The sequence below is a fragment of the Coenobita brevimanus genome, chromosome 116, assembly GCF_032717465.1.
Source record: "Coenobita brevimanus isolate Jiangsu-jjx chromosome 116, ASM3271746v2, whole genome shotgun sequence".
Lineage (NCBI taxonomy): Eukaryota > Metazoa > Arthropoda > Malacostraca > Decapoda > Coenobitidae > Coenobita > Coenobita brevimanus.
Window position 1 is genome coordinate 4,686,190 of NC_137069.1, and position 6,992 is coordinate 4,693,181.

The following is a 6,992-nucleotide window of genomic DNA, read 5'->3' on the forward strand; positions in this document are numbered from 1 at the left end:
TGTTCTTTGTATTCTCTCAATCTTGTTTATATCTTTCTTTTTGTGTGGGGACCACACTACCGCCGCGTATTCTAACCTGGAGCGGATCATGGCCACCATCAGTTTTTTCATCATCTCCTCATCCATATAATGAAATGCTACTCTTATGTTAGTCAAGAGTTTATACGTCTCTCTACCTATCTTGTTAATGTGTTTTTCAGGTGACAAACTATCTTGGACCAGCACTCCCAAATCTTTCTCTTCTCTCATTTTTGTGATTAATTCATTACCCAACAAATAATTCAGTGAAGGCCTCCTGGTACTTTTACTCATTTCCAATATTTTACATTTCTTTACATTAAATTTCATTTCCCACGTCCGGCTCTAATCATGTATCCTATCCAGATCCTCCTGCAGTATTTTACAATCCTCCTCAACCTCTGCCTTCCTCAAGATCTTTACATCATCAGCAAACAGACTTGCATAACTGTTCACTCCATCTACCATATCATTTACGTAAATCAAGAACATTCCACGTTGAGTACACCGCTTCCCGTCCGATCAGCGAAGTTAAGCAACGTTGGGTCTGGTTAGTACTTGGATGGGTGACCGCCTGGGAACACCAGATGCTGTTGGCATCCGTACGTGTCCAGTGGGGTTGGTGGAGGATTAGTGCCCCTCCCTGTAAAACAATTAACTCTAAGCCCTTGACCACCCCGTTTGGGATACATGGCGTCTGGCAATGGATGGATGGATGGATGGAAGAACATTACTGGTTCCAACACCGAGCCTTGAGGGACTCCACTTGTTACTTCCCACCATCCGGACATCCTATCCTTTATTACTGTCCTCATTTGTCTGTCTCTCAAAAAGTCTCTCATCCATTCCAGGAGCTTCCCCTTCAGTCCTCCTGTATATTCTAGTTTCCACATTAGTCTCTTATGAGGTACCTGTCAAAGGCCTTCTCTAAGTACACACAATCCACCCAACCATCTCTCTTCTGTACCACGTCCATCGCTCTTGAGTAAAAGCTCATCAAGTTGGAAACACATGACCTTCCACTTCTGAATCCAAACTGACAATCAGCCAAAATATTAATCTCCTCTAGATATGTTATCCATATGTCTTTCAGGATTCTCTCACACAATTTTACGACCATGCTGGTTAGAGACACTCGGCCGTATGCCTAAACATAATGTAGGGTCCCTACTTTGGTCCCTACATGGAAACAGTATGCTAAGAAGTTTAGGGAGACCCGAAAGTGTAGGGTTACCCTACAAATCTGGAAGAGGTTCCAATAATTTATAGGGGTGGTTAGGTATGTCTTTCGCAGGCCCTACATTTAATTATTATAAGGAAAAAAAAAACTCTAACTGCACATGGCATACAGTAGTGTAAGAGATATATGGAAAAATATTTTAACAATCTGTAAATCCACAGGAAGTAAACAGTGCAAACAATTAATTTCTTTAAGAGAATTCTCCATACCGTACTGGATTTGAGGTCATCACAACAAACACATCGCATCGCATTGCTGGTAAAAGTCAGGTTGTTTTGATGTCTCACATCCTTTTGTCAGCAGATGTGTTGCAAAAGTGGCTTACGTTATTGGTAGTATGAATGAATATATAAAATTTCCTGCAGGTAATGACGTAAACCATGTTATGCAGGAATTCATGGCCTTAGCAGGAATGCCAGGTGTAGTTGGATGTATTGATTGCACTCACATTCCCATTGAAATGCCAACACATGTTCGTCCTGAAATATTTCGCAACAGAAAAGGATATTTTTCACTTAACGTTCAGGCTGTCTGTGGTCCAGATTTAAAATTCTAAGACGTTGTGGCTAGATGGCCAGGCAGTGCCCGTGACAACAATGTTTTTGAAAATAGTCGGCTCTGCCAGGAGTTAGATGGTATACATCAAGGCCACTTACTGGGAGACAGTGGCTATGCCTGTCGCAGCTACTTGTTAACTCCTCTCCAAAACCCTGAGAGTCGTGGACAACAAAGATACAATGTTGCTCACATAAAAACTCGAAATACAATTGAGAGAGCTTTTGTGCTATTGAAAAGACGATGGGCTTGCCTAGGTAAGAAAATGAGAACATCTTTGAGAAACACTAAGCACATTATAGTTGCTGCTGCAGTGCTTCATAATTTAGCCATCCAGAATAGAGTACCAGAGCCAGATGAAGATGATGACCCCAGTGATCCTCAGTAAGATATAGGTATCATTGAAAATGCACACCAGCCACCTCCTCCAGCTAGAGATTTGCAGGGCTATTGGGAAAGGCTGCAGATAATTAGAGACTACTTTGGTGAATAAGAATTTCATAAGCATGCATAACTCACTTCAGTTATGTAATTGAATTGAACACCAGTGGAAGAATAATGTGAAACAATGAAAGGATGCACATCAGCTTTAAGATTCTTATTGAGATTAGATAGCTACAGCTTAACCCTTTAACCGCGGGTGTCATTCCAGAATGACATTGCAAAAACTGGACCAAACCGCGGGTGTCATTCTCGAATGTTTGTGAATATTTTGAATACCCCGCGTTTTTTTTGTGCACCAATTGTTTCAAGGGAGAGTAGCTATTAAGTTCTTTCACTCCAGCCGACCCCCACCTCCCTCCTCCCCCCCCTGGGGCCCCACCTCCCACCCCCTGGGCCCCCCACCCCACCCCGGACCAAACACGCATCAGTATCTGTCCAGCTGTGTGAGTGACAACACTGCTGATGTGGAAGTAAAGTGCAGGCAATTACAGTGCCTTTTACCTGCCTCAGTGAACACAGAGTGGGTGTTTATCGTATGTGCAGTGTTCATATATGTTTATAGTATTATTATCAGAATGAGGTTGGCATTTGGTAATGGTGTGTGAGCGAAAAATAGTGATTACAACACTGCTGATATGGCTGTGAAGTGCGGGCAATTACAGTGCCTTTTACCTGCCTCAGTGAACACAGAGTGGGTGTTTATCGTATGTGCAGTGTTCATATATGTTTATAGTATTATTATCAGAATGAGGTTGGCATTTGGTAATGGTGTGTGAGCGAAAAATAGTGATTACAACACCGCTGATGTGGCAGTGAAGTGCGGGTAATTACAGTGCCTTTTACCTGCCCCAGTGAACACAGAGTGGGTGTTTATCGTATGTGCAGTGTTCATATATGTTTATAGTATTATTATCAGAATGAGGTTGGCATTTAGTAATGGTGTATGAGCAAAGGTAATGGTGTGTGAGCGAAAAATAGTGATTTTAGATCGCTCACTTCTAATGGCACTGGCCATCCAGTGATAGTCAACGAAATCATGAAACCTACATCATTGCAAAGCCGAAGGTTAGTACTTTCTAATGGTACCTTATTTTTCGCTCTAGATTTATTCTGTGCAGAGTTATAAAGGTTTAAAGTTTGTTTACATTTTGGTCGAAACCCCCGTGGGAGAGGACAGTCGGGGCAAAACAATGCCCGCGGTTAAAGGGTTAATGGAAAAAATACACCATGGTTTCTATGTCAACAGCATGTTAAGGTGACTTCATTGCTAAGGTAACTTGGAAAGTCTGAAAGTGAGGTTGAAGGTAATGTTGGAAAAGGAAGACAATGTGATATGGAAATGTGTAGCATTAATAACAAGGAGGTGGTTGTCGTGGCCCTCATATTCAGTTTATAACTTGTATTATAAACACAATGTTATCAGGGATTATGTTGTTAAATGATAGCATACTTCCCAAACAATGGTTGATAATAAATTCCACAGAAGTGATACAAGTTTTATTTTAAAAAATAACCGCAAAATATTATCAACTGTTTACTAAAAATATATGGCACAAATTACTGCACTGTTATAGCTTGCCAAGCCATATAGACAGGATGATGTACAATTGCTCAAAGAGCAAACTTTGACTGTCAGGATGATGCAACTCCTCTCTCTCTCTCTAAACTTATTGCAAAAAAAATATCCATTGTTTACTAGAAAAAAAAAATATTGCACAAATTACTGCACTATTATGGCTTGCCAAGCTATAGAGACAGGATGATGCATAACTGCTTAAGGAGCAAACTTTGGCTGTCAGGATGATGCATAATTGCTTAAGGAGCAAACTTTGGCTGTCAGGATGATGCATAATTGCTTAAGGAGCAAACTTTGGCTGTCAGGATGATGCAACTCCTCTCTCTCTCTATTAACTTATTGCAAAAAAATATCCATTGTTTACTACACAAATATTGCACAGATTACTGCACTGTCAAGGCCTGCCAAGCTAAATGGATAGGATGATGGACAGTTGCATTAAGAATAAACTTTGGGTGTCAGGATGATGCTACTTCTGTTTGCCTGTCTCTCTATAAATTGGGGTGGCAAATATTTTCCATCCATCCATCCATCATCCAATCCTACGTTGCCCCATGAGGAGCGTAGGAGCCCAGGGCTAGGCAGTTGGTCCTGACATTTAAGATGAGAGTGACCAGCTTCACTCATCCCTGAGTGGCATTACATGTGCAATAAACCCCAACCACCCCTTGGATATAAACCTTCACTAGCTCATTTATAAATTATTATTTATCACAGCTTCGGCTGCCTCTTGCCAGGTACTTGCAGCCTGCTTCATTTTTTCTGCTGCATCATTAACTGTGTTTAATGTCTCTATTAAAAGCACAGGAATTTTTGCACTGTCCTCCAGTAACTTTATCCTCATTTGCATTTCTTGCAACCTCTGTTCTTGTAGTTGCATTGTTATGTCATGTTCTTTCCTTTGCATGGCTAGGGATTCTTTATAGCACATGTCTGTTGAAAATTTTGTAGTCCGACGTCGTTTCCGCTGACCCGAATCACCAACACCTCCTACCGGGAAAGCCTCTGTCTGACTCCTCGGGGCAGATGCTGCCTGTGGTCCTGAAGCCTGTGATGTTGCCGAAGAAATTTTTGGTGTTGAACAATCCACTGCTGGCTTCATCGGTGGCTCAGATGATACAGTCACTGTTGCTGATGGTATAGGTGATCCCTGCGTGCCATTTGAGGTGGATGGCAGAGCCCAAGATTCTTCTAAGAAGAATCCATGGTCCTCATCGTCCACATGGATGACTGGGATAGATTCAACTGCTGCAAAAGATAGGAACACACATATAATAACTGCACTTTTCCTTCTTAATATATGTATATTTCACACTAACAGTTTCTGAAAAAAACTAAAAATTCTCCCATAACCTCTTACTTTAATGCATTGTTTGCCTTTAGCTACTCAGCACTTTCCATCCAATTCAACAACTTCCCATGAATTCCTTTATTAGCTGTCAATTTCCACAACATCCTGTTACATGGCACTCTACCAAATGCTTTCTCCAGATCTAGTCAGACAAAATCTGCTTAACCTTCCCTTTCTTGTAAGGCTGCTGCTTCTATGAAGCAACAGCCTTACAAGGCCTTCTTAATTCCCACTATTATTCAAAAGATAAACAGTGATAGATATGCACACATGCTGGCTTACACAAGGAAGAATTAGTACTGGTCTGTATTGAATTTGCACTATTTCGTAACTAATAAAAGCAAGCTACATATACAAAGCCATGCTGTAATAAAAACCACAGTATTGTTCCCATCACCACAAAAGTAAAGAAGGCAGTGGCCATGCCAAGTAAATCTGCAATTATTATTTGCCTCATGAATATTCCAAAAGGCAAGCCCTCATGAGTACATGATGACCTCCTGACGTTAACTGTAAGTAGCACTCACATTTTGTAGCATTACTGTCCAGGTCATTTCCCAGATCATCAAGGTCATCGGAAATGATGCAAAGGATCTTCTGAGTTTCATTGTCCTCAGCTTTTGGTGGAGCTCCACCACCCGTTCGCATCATCTCCCGCTTGTAGATTGCATGTTCCTTTTTCGCTCTGAAAAATATTGGGTGGTGAAAATCTCTTGTCACCTATTTTCCTATCTATCTATCTACTGCCAGATGCCTTGGCCTCCCCCTCCCTCTTCCCCCCTCCACCTCACTCACATACATTCTCCTCATCATTCCCTCACCCTCCATCCTCTCCAGATGGCCAAACCACCTCAGTGTATTCCTCCTAATGCTTCCTATCACATCCACATCCACACCACAACGCTCCTATATATCCTCAGTTGTCAGCCTGTCTCTCCATGTGACTCCACAGGCTCCTCTTAAATAACTCATTTCCACAGCTCTCACTCTTGACTTGTGTCCTTCCAACAACATACAAGCTTCACTTCCATACAATAGAGTTGGTTCCACAATACTGTCATGTAGTAACTTTTTCACTTCCATGCTCACTTCCCTGTTTCTTATCACTGCTTTCAAGGAACCAGCAACCTTTCTTCCTTGTTCTACCCTTTCAAGCACTTCACCCTCCTATAGAACAAAAATTTTGTCCTGCATAAATAATACCACTTAAACCACATGAAAACAAGGACAAAAAATTGGTAAATAAAATGGGGTGAAATTACAAGTAATTTTTACCCATTTCATAATAACTGCATAATTTAATGAGTTGAATTACTGTGAAGTTTACCGAGACTGTAAGCATGTAGTAACAAGAAGCCTTAAAGCTTTTACAAAGTCCAACAAACCTTTTCATTACTTGGAACAAAGGTTGCCCATAATCCATACAATAACAACCAAATAATATTCGCAGAGAGAAATCATTAGGCAAAATATTACAGTTATGAATAGAAAGCAATGGCTCTAAATATAAAAAAATGATCTTTACTAAGGCAGAAAATGGAGTCATTTAGTAAACTTTTACTGCAGCTTACAGTCAAACATTTCTTTGCCTGCTAAGCTAATGGATAAATACATTGCAAACAGAAAATCCTTTTAAGTACTTACTTTCCCTTTGAATTCTCCCATACTTTTCTGAGTTGTTGCTAGGACCAAGGAGGCCCACTGCCAGCAGCATTAAAAATCCTCGTCAACTCGTCCCATGCCTGTTTTTTCTTGCCAATAACTCTAAAATCGTGGCTTTTGTTAAACAGCATGTCTTTTCTCTCCTC

At 40.9% G+C, this 6,992-nt stretch overlaps 1 pseudogene; it reads left to right on the forward strand.

The window, feature by feature from the left end:
- The first annotated feature begins 499 nt into the window (after window positions 1-499).
- On the forward strand, window positions 500-617 carry LOC145418871 (5S ribosomal RNA; annotated as a pseudogene).
- The last annotated feature ends 6,375 nt before the right edge of the window (window positions 618-6,992 follow it).